The sequence below is a fragment of the Heteronotia binoei genome, chromosome 6 (genome assembly GCF_032191835.1).
Source record: "Heteronotia binoei isolate CCM8104 ecotype False Entrance Well chromosome 6, APGP_CSIRO_Hbin_v1, whole genome shotgun sequence".
NCBI lineage: Eukaryota > Metazoa > Chordata > Lepidosauria > Squamata > Gekkonidae > Heteronotia > Heteronotia binoei.
In genome coordinates this window covers 130,214,777-130,231,262 of record NC_083228.1, presented here as the reverse complement: position 1 = coordinate 130,231,262, position 16,486 = coordinate 130,214,777, and positions in this window count along the sequence as shown.

Below are 16,486 nucleotides of genomic sequence, written 5' to 3'. Positions count from 1 at the left end.
TTCCCATAGGTCTGTCAAGAACTTGCTAGCTGAACAGCTCATCAGCAGTTTCTAATTAAATTGTTTTAGCCCCATTTGAAAATGGGGCTTCGATAAAACTTTTAAACTGAATTTCTATCAGCTTTAAAAACACACACACACACACAAAGACATTTTCCTGCTGCTAACTTTGGGCAGTGGCAACCAGCTTCTTACAGTTCTGAAAATAAGAACTAGGTCTTTATGCTTTCCTTCAGTTCTTTTTCTTTTTAATTAGTGATTAGGCTCTACAACCTAAGTCCTATTTCATTGCTTATTGAATGCCCCACGTTGTTGATTGTAGTTCCTCACTCTTGTGTATTTCACCTTGAGTTCCAGTGAGAAAGAGGGACTATAAATAAATACATCCCAGTTTTCCTGTGTGTCACAGTATAGGTGAGATAGATCAAGGTTGGTGAGAAGCAGTAAAACAAAGCAGGAGTCAAGTAGCACCTTTAAGACCAACTAAGTTTTATTCAGAATGAAAGCTATCGTGCACATGCAAACTTCTTCAGATAAGAAATCAGTATAGGTGAGACTTTGATCTCAGAAGCCATGTGAGTAGGGACGCCTCTACTGGGGAAGGCCATCCATGACAGTTCTTGGGGTTGAATCCTGTTACACCGCTCCACTAACTGCAAAGCCTTCTTCTGCTACAGGGAGGCTTACACCAATGAAACGTTCCACATTTAGCTGAGGGGGATGAATGATCCAACCCTTTGGAGGGTACTGCGCATCTTTCCTACTGCTGAATTAATGTAATTGAGTTGCCCCAGTATAATTGCTACTTAATCTACATTAGTTTGATGATGCAGGGGGTGTTTATTGCTGCAGTCATATTGTGTGGATGGTTTCAGAGCACAGCAGGCCTCCACAACTCTTGACTCATCAAGCAAGCTAGGAGTGAACCGTGACCTAGCCTAGCAAGTCTCTAGCAAACATCTTCAACACTGCAAAAGAAAAAAGTGGAGATCTGTCTGTTTGGTGGGTTGCATTTGGTACTCAAATTGTGCAGATCTGGCGTGAAATGGTTACTTCTGTGAAACATTAAAATGTGGAAGGTGTGCCCTTTAAAAGTCTGCGTCTACCAGTTTGGGTTGCCGTCTGCCTCCTATAAGCAGGCAAGCCCTCCTAGCAAAGCTGTAGCCAGGATTTCAAATTTGGTGGAGCCATAGGGATGATTTTTTCTTTAGGGGGGCCAGGAGGCCGGGCTCTCAGAACTAAAGCTGGATCCCCCCTGAACCAAGGACACCTGTGGGGGTCTATTTGGAGCAGAGGTCCATCCGTGGCTATTAGCCACAGCGTATTGACGGAACTCTCTGTCTGGGGCAGTGATGCTCTGTATTCTTGGTGCTTGGAGTGGGGGAACAATGGGAGGGCTTCTAGTGTCCTGGCCTCACTGATGGGCCTCCTGATGGCACCTGGTTTTTTGGTCACTGTGTGACATAGAGCGTTGGACTGGATGGGCCATCAGCCTGATCCAAAATGGCTTCTCTTGTATTCTTTTGGGAGTAAGCCCTCCCTGCAACTGGGCTTCCGCCTAGCCACAGGAACCTCCACAGGGAATCCACTCACTTCAAATGCCCCTTCCAATGGTGGGACCAGGGGCCTGGCTTCTGTTTTAGGTGGTGGGGCCAGGACCCGGTAGATGGCAGCCTGGCTCAGGTCTTGCAAATCGAAGGCCATGGCTTTCTGGAGTGAGTCAGTCAGTCTCATGTTGGGTCTTCCTCTTTCCCTGTTGCCTTCAACTTTTCCTAGCATGTTTGTCTTTTCCAGTGACTCTTGTCTTCTCATCATTAGGGGATGGGACGGTGGCTCAGTGGTAGAGCATCTGCTTGGGAAGCAGAAGGTCCCAGGTTCAATCCCCGGCATCTCCAAAAAAAGGGTCCAGGCAAATAGGTGTGAAAAACCTCAGCTTGAGACCCTGGAGAGCCGCTGCCAGTCTGAGTAGACAATACTGACTTTGATGGACCGAGGGTCTGATTCAGTATAAGGCAGGTTCATAATGTGACCAAAGTACGATAGCCTCGGCTTAGTCATTTTAGCTTCTAGGTAAAGGTGGGAGATTACTGTCCTACATATATGATCCGCTTTAGATCAATGTACAAAGGCGGAAACAGCTTTGGGAATGTTTAACAGCTGCAAAGACTTGCTGAGCAGTATGGCTGTAAGGCAGCAAGTGGCAGAGAATAGTCAATTGCAGTGCAACCCTAAGCAAAGTTATACCCTTCTAAGTCAATGGATTTAGAAGGGTGCAAGTCTGTTTAGGATTGCATTGTGAATGGAACACAGGAGTGACACAGAAGCAAGGGCTTCATAGTAGAACTGGAGCTACCTGGCCAGGAGAGTCAGTGTGTGAATGGTGCAGTCTAATGCAAACACCTCGTATTGAACCATTTCTAAAATCACTTCCGATAGGCAGATCTGCTGAACATCAAGTAGGACTGAGATGGAATTTTGTACAGATTTCAAGGCGTAAGACTTGAGGTTGACAGAAACACTGTTAAATGTAATACTTTGGCACTGTAGAGTGCTTCTTCCCCCTTAAATATATGCATCCAACAGTTACAATAGTCAGGAGCTGTGGAGGAAATAAGTCTTTGCAAGTCAATTCAAGCCAGTAGACTGTGCTTCGCATTTCCCCTCCTGAATTCTGTTCCACGTTTCCCTCCTGAATTCTGTTTCACGTTTCCCTCCTGAATTCTGTTTCACGTTTCCCTCAAGAATTCTGTTCCACGTTTCCCTCCAGAATTCTGTTTCACGTTTCCCTCCTGAATTTTCACATTTCCCCTCCTGAATTCTGTTCTACATTTCCCCTCCTGAATTCTGTTCCACATTTTCCCTCCTAAATTCTGTTCCATATTTCCACGTTATGCATTTAATATCTCATATTTGCACTCAACCTCAAGCCACAAATGATGTTGGAAGGAATGGACTGTGCAACATCGCTTAATGCTAACACAGACTTTGGTGTCTCAGGGAAAGACAGTAGAGAGGTAATACATGGGTAGTGTTAAATACTGGGTTTGATACAGAGGAGGATGCTTGGTATAGTGATCAGCATCTTTATTATAGATACAGCATGGCGGTAGGAACTGAACTGAAGCAATGGGCCAATGGGTCAACTATATACACATCAGGTTCCCATGCTGGAGAGCCATAGGCTCATTTGAACCAGCAGGGGGACCCACAATTGGTCAAGGGGGTGCAGGAACTAGGACCCTGCTCTCATTGTTCTGTGAGTCCCAAGCTAAGTCCGTTGGTTCCAACTGCAGGAACACTAGAGCACACAAAACCCCAGACACAACAGGTAGATAGGGTGTTCTCTGAACCAACGGATGGAAAGCGGTCTGACGGTGGGGTTAAGTGGATCTGAGCATGTCCTTTCCTATAATGAAAGGATTTTAAAGGTTTTTTTTAAAAAAATGCTCAGGGCATGTTGGGAAGCTTGGTTTTGTTTTAGCACCAAGTCACAGCTGGTTTATGGTGACCTCATCGGGTTTTCAAGGCAAAAGAAGTTCAGAGGGGGTTTGCCATTGCCTGCCTCCAACCTGGTATTCCTTAAGAACATAAGAGAAGCCATGTTGGATCAGGCCAACGGCCCATCCAGTCCAACACTCTGTGTCACACAGTGGCAAAAAATTTTATATACACACATACACTGTGGCTAATAGCCACTGATGGACCTGTGCTCCATATTTTTATCTAAACCCCTCTTGAAGGTGGCTACACTTGTGGCCGCCACCACCTCCTGTGGCAGTGAATTCCACATGTTAATCACCCTTTGGGTGAAGAAGTACTTCCTTTTATCCGTTTTAACCTGTCTGCTCATCGAATGCCCACGAGTTCTTGTATTGTGAGAAAGGGAGAAAAGTACTTCTTTCTCTACTTTCTCCATCCCATGCATTATCTTGTAAACCTCTATCATGTCACCCCGCAGTCGACGTTTCTCCAAGCTAAAGAGTCCCAAGCGTTTCAACCTTTCTTCATAGGGAAAGTGCTCCAGCCCTTTAATGCTTGGTGTTCTCCTGTCCAAATATTAGCATTGCTTCACTTTTGAGATCTGACATGATCGGGGAAGCCTGGGCTATCCAGATCAGGGCTATGATGGGAGCAGGGAGAATAGATGCTTTTGAGATATGGTGCTGGAGAAAGATCTTGAGAGTCCCTTGGACTGCAAGAAGTTCCAATGAGTCAGTCCTAAGGGAAATCAACCCAGACTGTTCCCTGGAAGATCAGATGATGAAGCTGAAGTTTAATACTTTGGCCACCAAATGAGAAGAGAGTACTCCCTAGAGAAGATCCTGATGCTGGGAAAGACTGAAGGCAAAAGAAGAAGAGGACGGCAAAAGATGAGATGGCTGGACAGCATTAGTGATGTAACTAACATGCATTTGAGCAGGTTTCGGAGGATGGTGGAAGACAGGACGGCCTGGCGTGACTTTGTCCATGGGGTCGCAAAGAGTTGTACTCGACTGTGCAACTGAACAACAACAACAACAGGGCTCTTTTTGTAGAAGAAGCCCAGCATGAACTCATTTGCATATTAGGCCACACCCCCTGACACCAAGCCAGCCGGAACTCCGTTCCTGTACATTCCTGCTCAAAAAAAGCCCTGGATGGGAGTCAGGATTGGAAAATAGGCCATTGCCAGCGAATGCTTCTGTTGTACCACCCACATATCCATTGAAGCAGTGCTAATCGTGCTACAGGAAACTGATTTCTATGCTTTCCAAGCTCAGCTAAAAGCATCATAAACCACCACCACCACCCCCCACAAACATGGTTGATCTGGGGCATGGCAGAACCCCAAGACCATTAGGAGCTGCTATTACAACCACACATGCCCTGCCTCCGAGACTCTGAACAATGATCCTCTGCTCTCACCGTAAGAAGACAGCGAGAGGGGCGACCTCCATCTGACACAATGTGGGATGGTATCAGAACATGAACCTTGCATAAACTGGCTTTCTTCTTTTTGGGGGATGCCTCTCCCTTGCCGCCGCTCTCCCCACCAAACAAACACAGAAACCGACCACCGTTCTCCCCGTGCACTCCATTTTCTTCCAATCTGAGAGCCATTTGTGTGTATAATTGAAAATTAGCGGTGCAGCTGTTTGAAGAGAGTAATTTATCACGGCGCATTGTTCGCGCCTGACACTTTAGACCTGGCTCTAACAAGGCAGTGGTTGCCAGGGGTTGAGCCGCAGAAAGTGATTCGGCTGTAATGCCGCGTTTCCCCTGCTTTGTTGCTAATTGTAGCCTCTTTTTCTCCATTGAATTGGGAGTTGAGTAAAAGAGCTTGTTTGCTCCGTGCAACGAGGCTGCCAGGGCCGCTCGGGCTATTATCGCAAGATACTCTTGATCTTTTGAATAGCAGGAAATAGATTTTTTTTCCCTCCAACAGGGAAAGTAATTTGCGATGCGTCCATTAGTTCTTCATTAAAGCAAGATTAAATTGCACGGCAAATCACATCTGTGTTTGGATGATTAAAGGGTGGCATTTTAGAGGCCAAAACTAATTACTAGCCAAAATGAATGGGAGTGAAGAAACAGTCGTGTTTTTACATTAGATGGTGTGGTTTGTAATTAGATTCAAGCTAATTCCACTATTTCTTCTCATTTAATGAGATGAGCCTGTCCTCATCTTTTTCCAGGCCATGCTAACAGCCCCAAATGTATAATTTTGATAATACTGAGAGTTTACTTTATTGAAATTTCTTTGCTACCTGCTACAAGTGATTTTTCAGTCTTGTGGTACTTCATTGCGGGTAAACCTTAAGTGAAAGCACGAACTGCTTGCGTTAACAAGGCAAAGAGCATGGATGTGCTCCTGTTTCCTCGGGAAGATGGTTCATGCATGTCTGTGAGCAAATGGCAAAAGGCAGGTCAGTGGGGAAATCTGAAGGCGAAATGGAAGGCACACACATAACGTGTTTGCAAAAAAAAAAAAAGAACAAATAAAAGAAAATGAAGGTTCAAAGAATATATTACACACAGTGGGAATAAGTGTGGCTACTGCTGGAATTGATCCCCGTTATCTGATAATACTTCCCAGAGAAAGATGAACTACATACACGAAAGCTTACATTCTGAAGGGGAGGGATGGTGGCTCAGTGGCAGAGCATCTGCTTGGTAAGCAGAAGGCCCCAGGTTCAATCCCCGGCATCTCCAACTGAAAAGGTTCCAGGCAAGTAGGCGTGAAAAAGCTCAGTTTGAGACCCTGGAGAGCCGCTGCCAGTCTGCGTAGACAATACTGACTTTGATGGACCAAGGGTCTGATTCAGTATAAGGCAGCTTCAGATGTTCATATGAATAAAACTAAGTTGGTCTTAAAGGTGCAACTTGACTTTTATTTTGTTCTATCTAGCCAACAGATCACAACCCAATGCTAATGCCAGAACTGGAGAGTTCAGTGCAGATCACAGTTTTGCTCCAGATTAATCGTTAGGATTCTCCTTTTTGATTGTACTTAAGTGAATAGCTGTGTGCTGCAACGTTACAATTTTGTGCCCCTTATCAACACTGGGTAAGGGTGTCTCTGCTAGCTCTGGGGAGCACATGGAAGAAAACTCCCCCCAGAGTACCCATGAATCTTTCCTCTGAATTGCTTTGTCAAACTTTAGTGCAAACTTTGGGCATACGTGTAAAACCAGTTTTGAAATTATGCAACTCACATGGCTTCCTCCAAGGAGTCAAAGGGATTTTGTCTTTGAGCAGGTGCCAAGAATTCTGTCAGGGATTCCAAGTCCCCTCACCACAAAGCTACAGTTCCCAGAGTTCCTTGAGGAAACCATAACGGGTGACCTGTATTTTTCCTCAGAGGTCTTGATTCATGTATGAAACTCACTACTACAAGGTTAATTGAGAATCAGTACTTTAGATGGATTAGACAAAACTGAAGAGAATGTCTATCAATGACTCGTTATTCATGATAGCTATATGAAATCTACATATTCAGAGGTGATATACCTCTGGATACCAGTAGGTGGGCGAGGAGGCAATCAGTTTCTTGCCACACGTGAACTTCAGAGAGTCAGTGTAGTGTAGAGTCCACCCTCCAGAGCAGCCATTTGCCCCCAAAGGAACTGATCTTGGTCCAAACAGGAGCTCTCCAAGGGCCACCTGGAGCTTGATAACCCTAGAGAGTGCATTTCTTTCACAACAGGTATGGCCCCATTTCACTCCAGGTTTCTATTTATTTAAACATTTACCACTTTGCAAAATGAATATTTAATTTGCACAAAAGTTAGCCTTTGCAGACAGCTAGATCAAAAAGCAGAAGAACTGCTTTTTGTTTTTCCTAAATGGCTTTGAAATTCCAGTCTGCCAAGAGAACCATTCTCATGCTAATAAATGCATCCCAGAAGCACCAACAGCTGGTCAGAGAAACCCTGAAGCTGCACGTTAGGAATGGGGACTGCTAGAGTCCTTGAGCTGTGATGGAAGCTACCAAAATCTTGAAGTCCCCCACCCCCTTTCTTTTCTGGTAATTTTCCAGAGGAGTGGGTTTAGGATTTTCTTTCAACAGCTTCTCTAGGAGAGAAAGTCAGATACTGTGGGATGTCAGCTGGGCTTTTTTTTTTGTAGCAGGAACTCCTTTGCATATTAGGCCACACACCTCTGAAGTAGCCAATCCTCCTGGAGATAACAGTAGCCCTGTAAGCTCTTGGAGGATTGGCTACATCAGGGGTGTGTGGCCTAATATGCAAAGGAGTTCCTGCTACAAAAAAGCCCTGGATGTCAGGAGAGTGAGGTTGCCAAACCCCAGGTCAACCGGACAAGCCAATCTCCAGGTAGAGGATGGAGTTCTCCTGGGATTACATCCAGGGGTGGAATTCTAGCAGGAGCTCCTTTGCATATTAGGCCACATACCCCTGATGTAGCCAGTCCTCCAAAGGCTGACAAGGCTCTTTTTTGTAAGCTCCTGGAGGATGGACTCCAAGTGGCACTCTAGGAATTCCCCCAATCTCTGTGATAAAGGCTATAGAGATTGTTAGGATTCTTAAAGAGTTACTCGATGTGGTGACATCACTTCTTGGTTTTTACTCAGACATGATGTTGTCATGTTGCTTTATGTCATCTCCCCATAAAGAGTTACTCGATGTGGTGGCATCAGTCAGGCCTGTAGCCACAGGGGGCCTGTGGGGGCACTGCCCCCTGGCTTTCAGGCAGGGCTCCCTGACTCCCAGCCTGCTTTTTTCTTTTTGCCATGGCTGAGCTGGGGAAGTGTCACTGGAACTCAAGGAGAACCCACTCCGTCCTTACAAAGAATGAACTAGAGCCAGGGCTTTTTTTGAGCAGGAACGCAATTCCGACTGGCTTGGTGTCAGGGGGTGTGGCCTAATATGCAAATGAGTCCCTGGGTGTTCCAGTACTAGTTTGACACTCCTAGGGTTGCCAGTCCCCAGTTGCGAGAAATTTGAGGTTTGACATTTAGTTGTGTGTGTAAGTTTTCGGTTCTTAAAAAGGTAAAGGTAGTCCCCTGTGCAAGCACCAGCTGTTTCCGACTCTGGGGTGATGTCGCATCGTGATGTTTTCACATCAGACTTTTTACGGGGTGGTTTGCCATTGCCTTCCCCAGTTATCTACACTTTCCCCCCAGCAAGCTGGGTACTCATTTTATCGACCTTGGAAGGATGGAAGGCTGAGTCAACCTTGAGCCGGCTGAACCCAGCTTTCGCCGGGATTGAATTTAGGTTGTAAACAGAGCTTAGGACTGCAGTATTGCAGCTTCATCACTCTGCACCACGGGGCTCTTTCTTGCCATGCCCTAATTGAATGGTTGGAAGCTGGATAAAGCATCTGTGAAACAGGGGACTCAGAAAGTACTACCTCGTCGCTGCTATCAGTAATTTTCCAAGCTGTTCATATATGGAAAGACTTGCTACATGCGATAGAAGAAGAAGAAGATATTGGATTTATATCCCGCCCTCCACTCCGAAGAGTCTCAGAGCGGCTCACAATCTCCTTTACCTTCCTCCCCCACAACAGACACCCTGTGAGGTGGGTGGGGCTGGAGAGGGCTCTCACAGCAGCTGCCCTTTCAAGGACAACCTCTGCCAGAGCTATGGCTGACCCAAGGCCATTCCAGCAGGTGCAAGTGGAGGAGTGGGGAATCAAACCCGGTTCTCCCAGATAAGAGTCCGCACACTTAACCACTACACCAAACTGGCTCTGGCTCGATAGACTGTTGGGACCTTGAAGATACTTTGACTTCTGGACTGTTATTGATCCTTTGGAACATTTAAAGGTTATATTCAGGTCCTTGAACTTTAGTGCTCCGTCTAGTAGAGTATGCTTTGTAATATTTGTTTATAAGACTGAATGATTGTATTCAATACATGTAATTTTTTGCTATACTTTCATTGCATTGAGGCTAGTTATCGCGGACACTGTGGTTTTCTCCCATCAATCCCCAGTTGGGGGCAGGGAATCCCCTGATTTGGAGGCCTTCCCCCACTTCAGGGTTAGCAGAAAGTGGGGGTGGGGAGGAAATGTCCACTGGATAATTGGCCTGTGTGTATCTGGGACTCTGGGGGTGTTTTTTGAGGTAGAGGCACCAAATTTTCAGCATAGCATCTAGTAAAAAAAAAAAAAGAAGTAAAGGTAGTCTCCTGTGCAAGCATGTCGTTTTCGATTCTGGGGTGACGTTGCTTTCACAATGTTTTCACAGCAGACTTTTTACGGGTGGTTTGCCATTCCCTTCCCCAGTCATCTACACTCCCCCCCCCCGCAAGCTGGGTACTCATTTTACTGACCTTGGAAGGATGGAAGGCTGAGTCAACCTGGAGCCGGCTACCTGAACCAGCTTTCACTGGGATCGAACTCGGGTCATGAGCAGAGGGCTCCAACTGCAGTACTGAGGCTTTACCACTCTGTGCCATGGGGCTCTTATATAGCATCTAGTGCCTCTCCTCAAAAACATCCCTAACTTTCAACAAGATTAGACTAGGGAGTCCAATTGTATGAGCCCCAAAAGAAGGTGCCCCCATCCTTCATTATTTCCAATGGAAGGAAGGCATTTAAAAGGAAAACAGTCCCTTTAAATGGGATGGCCAGAGCTCCCTTTGGAGTTCAATCATGCTCCTTGCTCTACCCCCAAAGTTCCCAGATATTTCCTGAGTTGGACCTGGCAACCCTACTCTTAACCACTACACCATACTGACTATGAGGCTGGGGCTTGGAAAGACAATGGAAATCATTTCCAAAGCTAGGGTACCTAGGATAAAGTCCAGAGCTTTACCCATTAGACTATACTGTTTCTCATAAAGTATACTAGTTATTTTTATGTACTTTTCCAATGCATGAGGTACTTTATATCCCCCCGTATCAACTTATTGCCAGACCATCTCATTATGCTTTCAGAAATTAAAAGAATTACATTTAAAACAACAACAACTTTGGCTTTAAAAAAACAACAACCATGGGATATTTTCTGATAAGTTGCCAGCAAGTTTGTCTATATGCTGCTTGTGTTGATTTGTGGCTGATGGCTAAAAACAGCTTAAACTGATTTTGTTTGCTTGGAGGGCAGATGAGAAAACGTTCCCCCCAAATTAGGAATGACAGTTTTTGTCTCCTGAAACGTACGTGCAAATGGAATGGCGTTGGTTGCCGCTTCAACATCTCTGCCATTATTGAAACAGAAGAGCCAGAGCAAATTCTTGCTGTCATGTTTTTTTTAAAAAAACAAAAATTAGGCTTTGAAAGAATCGTCAAGGTTTTTAATGCTTGTCATTCATTGTCGGCATGCTGCTCGGAGAACACCCTTGGCAAAAAACAGCTAAACAAAAGCTAAGTGGGCTTTTGGTTTCTAATCTGTTTAGAAAACATATTCTATGCCACTTCTGACTTGAGCGTTACTCTGCGCCTCCAGAAAATATTGAGGGAGACGTGAGGATTTCTTACAGAGCTAGACAGACAGGCAGGAATAGGAATATAAATCTGCCTTATGCTATGCTGAATGGGCCCATTAATTTATCTACTTTGGTTTTGCCTGCTCTGAGTGTGGCCAGTTTTCTTGTGGTGGCTGAAGATCTGGGGTTACAGTTGACCTCCCGGTGAAAGAGATCAGTTCACCTGTAGAAAAAGGCCACTTTGGAAAGAAGGTTCTATGGCACTGTAGTCCCTCCCTCCCTCCCCCAAACCCCACCCTTTTGCTCCACCTCTAAAATCTCCAGGTATTTCCCAACCCGGAGCTGGTAACTTTAACTCTGACTGACAGTAACACACCAAGATCTCAGCCCAAAAGATGTCATACTTACTTATATGATATCTCAGATCATTTAACTACAGGTGTCAGGAGGAATCTAACGTGGGATTTTCTACAGGCCAAATAAGAACCTTTTGTTACAGAAACAGCCTGTCCCCAAACAGGACAACCCTCTCACCTCCGAATTTTCATCTTTGTGTTCAAACACAGAGCAAGTATGGCGACCAAACACACCAGAGCTTTGTCATCTCCCCTAATTTAATTTAATTTAGACCCCACCCTATCCTGCAAGCGGACTCAGAGCAGCTTACACCTGAAGTATTCTACACCAAATATCTGAATTGAACTCACTCATGAGGCCTTATACTGAATTAGACAATTGGTCTATCAAGGTCAGTACTGCCTACCCAGATTTGCAGTGGCCTTCCACTGCAATATTTTCACATCAACTACTATTTGATCCCTTTTCATTGGAGAGGCTAGAGACTAAACCTGGGACCATCTGCATGCCAAACAGATGCACTGTTTAAAGTTGTCAGCCCCAGATGGGGCCTGGAGATTTCCTGCTATTGCAACTGATCTCCAGATGATAGAGATCAGTTCCTCTGAAGAAAATGGCTGCTTTGGGGAAGTGGACTCTATGGCATCATACCCATGGCCGGTGCGTGGGCGTAGGGCAGGTAGGCGGCCATCTAGGCCCCCAATTGGCCTACGAGACGCTGCCAGGTGCCCCCTCTCCCCATGCACAGCATGTGCTCCTTGCAGCCTGCCTTCCCCAATGGAAAGCAGGCTCTATGGAGTGTAGATGCTGGCTGGCTGGTTTTGCGTTCCCTGGTCTGTAATGTGAAAGCGGATGGCGCTGCACAGTGCTTTCCTTGGAGCCTGGCAGGGCTAAACAAACCAATTGTAAAAACTGAAGAAGAGCCAATTACATTTTCTAAAAATGGGCTCCTGTTCAAGTTGTATGCCGCCACTCATCCTTCCTACTCTAACAGAACCATGGGATGGGAGCTATAGCTCAGTGGTAGAGCATCTTTCTCACATGCGAAGGTCTTGCCCCTGGCACCTCCAGCTAGAAGGATCAAGTAATATTCTCACAATTTAAAAAAAAATTAAAATAAAAAACTGTAAATTAAAAATGTAAATCGTTTCAAGTTTCTCCTACAATCCTGTTTTTTAATTAATTTATTTTTGGGGGGGGGGGGTGCTAGTGGGTAGCTTCCCTAGGACACCAAAAACCCTAGCACTGGCCCTGATCATACCCTAATGAGGTCTCTCTCCTCTCCAATCTCTGCCCTCCCCAGGCTCCACCCATAAAATCTCCAGGTATTTCCAAATCCGGAGCCAGTAACCCTAACTACACTGCATACCTCTGTCATGCTTCAGCTATTCATGAAGGAGAACCAACGATGGCAATTGGTTCATGGAATTTAGCAGCAGTTGTAGTGCAAGACTAGAGAAGCTTGGGTTCATTCTCCTCATCTAGGGTTGCCAACCTCCATGTGGGATCTGGAGGTCTCCCAGAATTACAACTGAATGCCAGACCACAGAGATCAGTTCCCTTGGAGAAAATTGCAGTTTTGGAGGGTGAACTCCAGGGCTTTTTTTTTAGCAGGAATGCAGTTCCGGCTGGCTTGGCTTCAGGGTGCGTGGCTTAATATGCAAATTAGTTTCTGCTGGGCTTTTTCTACAATAAAAGCCCTGTGGGAAACAATGGTGACATCAGGGTGTGTGGCTTAATATGCATAGGAGTTCCTGCTGGGCTTTTTCTACAAACCCCCCTCCCACTGGTGGACTCTGTGGCATCACATCCTTTCTGAGCTCCCCCCTTCCCCAGACTCTGCGCAACACAAGAATTTCCCAAGCTGGAGTTGGGAACCTTACCTCAGTCACAAAACTCACTGAGTGACCTGGCCAATCACTGTCTCTCATCATAACTTTCATTACTGGGTTGTTGAGAGGACCGCATGGAAGATGGGTGATCCATGGATGCTACTCTCAGCTCCTTGGAGGAAGGAAGGGAGAAAGATGAGTTTGGGGAGTGAGTACCAAAAGTAAAGTAGTCAGGCCTGCTGCTAATCAAAATGATGGGGTAATGCCAAGAAAATGGAAGCATTCATAGTGGCCAAGATAGCATTTTCTGGGAGACTGTCAGTGGACTACCATAGTTTCCTCAGGAAGTCAGTAATGTCTTGTAAGGCATGCTAATGACATGGAACCATGTGGGCAGGGACTCTCACAACAGGGTTGCTAAGTCTTGGAAGGCACAAATCTGGCAAGGGAGATTGCACCTGGGGAATCACACCTAGGAACAGGATCAGTGGGGCCAAGGGATGCTGCCCATGAGCGCAGGAACAAAATTGAGGGACCAAAAGGTGAGGCCAAGACATCAAAGTAACACAGTGCTCTCTTTCTCTGTGGGTGTCTTTGTGAGACAGGACTACAAAAAGCAACAGCTGTAGCTCTAGTGACCACTGGGAACTGTACGGTAAAACCACAGAGTTTCTGGCAAATCCTAGAGCTACCCTTTGTCACTTCCAGGTTGTACCTGGAAGTGATCTCATCATGCTTATGATGCCGCCCCATGTCCCTGTCCTCTCCTGCCTTTGAGGAGAAAGGGAAGTAGAAAAGGCAACAAAAGACAACTGTGATTTTGAAAGAAATGACTTCTGAGGCATAGAAAAGCCTGGGATGTGGGGGGGGGGGGGGGGATTGGCTGTAAGCCTTGTGTTGGAAATTCCTTTACCTCAAAAGGAACTAAACAGTTAAAAGCCAGACTCTGTCTCCATTATAGGAAAAAGCCCTCATCCAGCACTGGCCAGAAGGGAAATACTAATCATGCTGAGGGAAAGTGGCCAGCTGGCAACCGTGCCTTACGGTGATTATGCCAATGCCTGGAACAGTGGGGTGTCCTGGGCTGCCAGGACTGTGTGTTTTACATAGCAAATAGAAGGTTCCTGTCCAAGATTCCTGGGTTCAGCCTGCGTAGAATAGTTCCTATACATACTGTGGTAATTTTCACCTACTTTTATATGCATCTTTTGTAAAAAACAACAACTATGAAACAGAGTTGGAAATTTTAATTGATTAGCTTTGCCAATTCCCCCCCTTCAATTTGAGGTATAGCTTTGGTTGCTATGGAATGCCTGGGACCAGGGGTTGTTTTGTAGAAAAATAGGTGGTGGAGCCATTAGCATAACTCATTAGCATATGCTGCCTCTCACCAGCCAAAAGCAATCCGACACAAGAAAGGAGAGCCCTGGGCCGGGCGAGTGAGGCCTGCCTGGGCTGGCTAGAGATCCAGCCAGCCCAAGAAGGTCTTTCTCACCTGGGGCTCTCCTTGGCAGTAAAAAGGCCAGCAAGCCACCCACTGCCCCAAAACACATAAGAAGTGGAGAAAGGGCTTCTCCAGGGGTTAATGAGGGCTAGGCTTCCCAACCCTCCCGCCCTGGCAGGGGACCCCAGGATTTCCAGCCTCTTTAGGCTTCCCAACCCTCCCGCCCTGGTGGGGGACCCCCGAATTTTCAGCCTCCTCCCCCGCTCTTAAAAAATCTGGGGGCGGGGGGAGAGAGAACATACCTGTAGGCATCCTGTTGTTTTACAGCTTGGGATCCGTTTTTAAAATGTGTCCCTTTAAGGCTGCACAGGAAACAGGAATGGTCCCTCCCTTTCTTTTCCTGTGCAGCTTGCTTTCGTTTTCATAGCGAGCAAATTCTGCTGGAAGAAGACCAAGTACGGTAAGTATTTGTGTGTGTGTGTGTGTGTGTGTGAGAGAGAGAGAGAGAGGGAGGGGGCAGGGAGGGGGGATTCCCTGGTATGGAGGCCCCCCCCCCCTTTAGAAAGTGTGGGGGGGGGAGGGAAATGTCTACTAGGCACTCTATTATTCCCTTTGGAGAACGATTCCCATAGAGAATAATAGGGAATTGATCCATGGGTATTGCAGGCTCTGGGGGGGCTATTTTTTGAGGTAGAGGCACCAGATTTTTAATATAGCAGCTAGTACCTCTCCCCAAAATACCCCCCAAGTTTCAAAAATATTGGACCAGAGGGTCCAATTCTATGAGCCCCAAAAGATGGTGCCCCTATCCTTAATTATTTCCTATGGAAGAAAAGCATTTAAAAAGGCGTGCTGTCCCTTTAAATGTGATGGCCAGAACTCCCTTGGAGTTCAGTTATGCTTGTCACATCCTTGTGCCTGGCTCCACCCCCAAAGTCTCCTGGCTCCACCCCAAAGTCTCCTGGCTCCACCCCCAAAGTCGCCAGATTGTTCTTTAATTGGACTTGGCAACCCTAGTCTGGAGGTCTCTTGCAATTCTGAGATATCTCCAGACCACACCTGGATGTTGGCATCCCTAAGTGAATGAGTGGGGGGGGGCAGAAAATCACAAACTCTCCAAGTTTCTTTTAACACTTTTCAGGTTAACTGTGTTTCCCAACTAAATGCGCTAGACCTGGGCCTCTTAATTATGAAGCCACAATTATCATACAAAAAGGGATAATTTTTATATATATATATATTTTTTTAAAAAGCCATCCTGACTTCACATGACTCTTTCCCCACCCCCCCAATCTATGGCAACATGAAAAGGAGAAATGTGCAACCCTGAATGGGGACACTTTTGCTGAAGTGGGAATTTACTCCGTCTAGTTTATAATCGTTACAGAAATTTAAACCTCAAACCATTTCAGCCCAAGCTTATCCTAAGCTTGTTAGTGCTTCCTGATGCTGCTTGCGATAGCGGGCCGGCATTACCATAAATCGGCAGAATTAAGTATGATCTTCAGAAGCATGCTCAAGAGTGGGTGACAGAAGTCTGCAATTTGGTGCTCTGAATATTATGATAACATTCTATATTAAATGTTTATAATCTACTTATGGCTGAGCTTCAAGTATATTTTCTATATTTGTGCTTTGCCCAGTATTTGAAATCAGAGGCTATTACGGCTTGCCAGAATGACAATATTAACAAAATTCACCCCCCTACACACACACACACACACACACTTGCACACCTCAATTTCGTAAAAAGCAGAAGGACAACAAAAAAGCAAGTTAAAGGTATTGTTTCCATTCAGATTTTGAAAAATTACAGGGTGATAAGCAAAAAGACTATTGTTTGTGTATTGATGGAACTATAAGCTGCAGGCAAACAAAATTTACAAACTTGATCCTGACACATGAAGAGAGGGGGAGGGGGAGGGAGTGAGGGGAGGGAGAGAGAGCGCACTTTTCTGCACTTAAACAAAATCTGA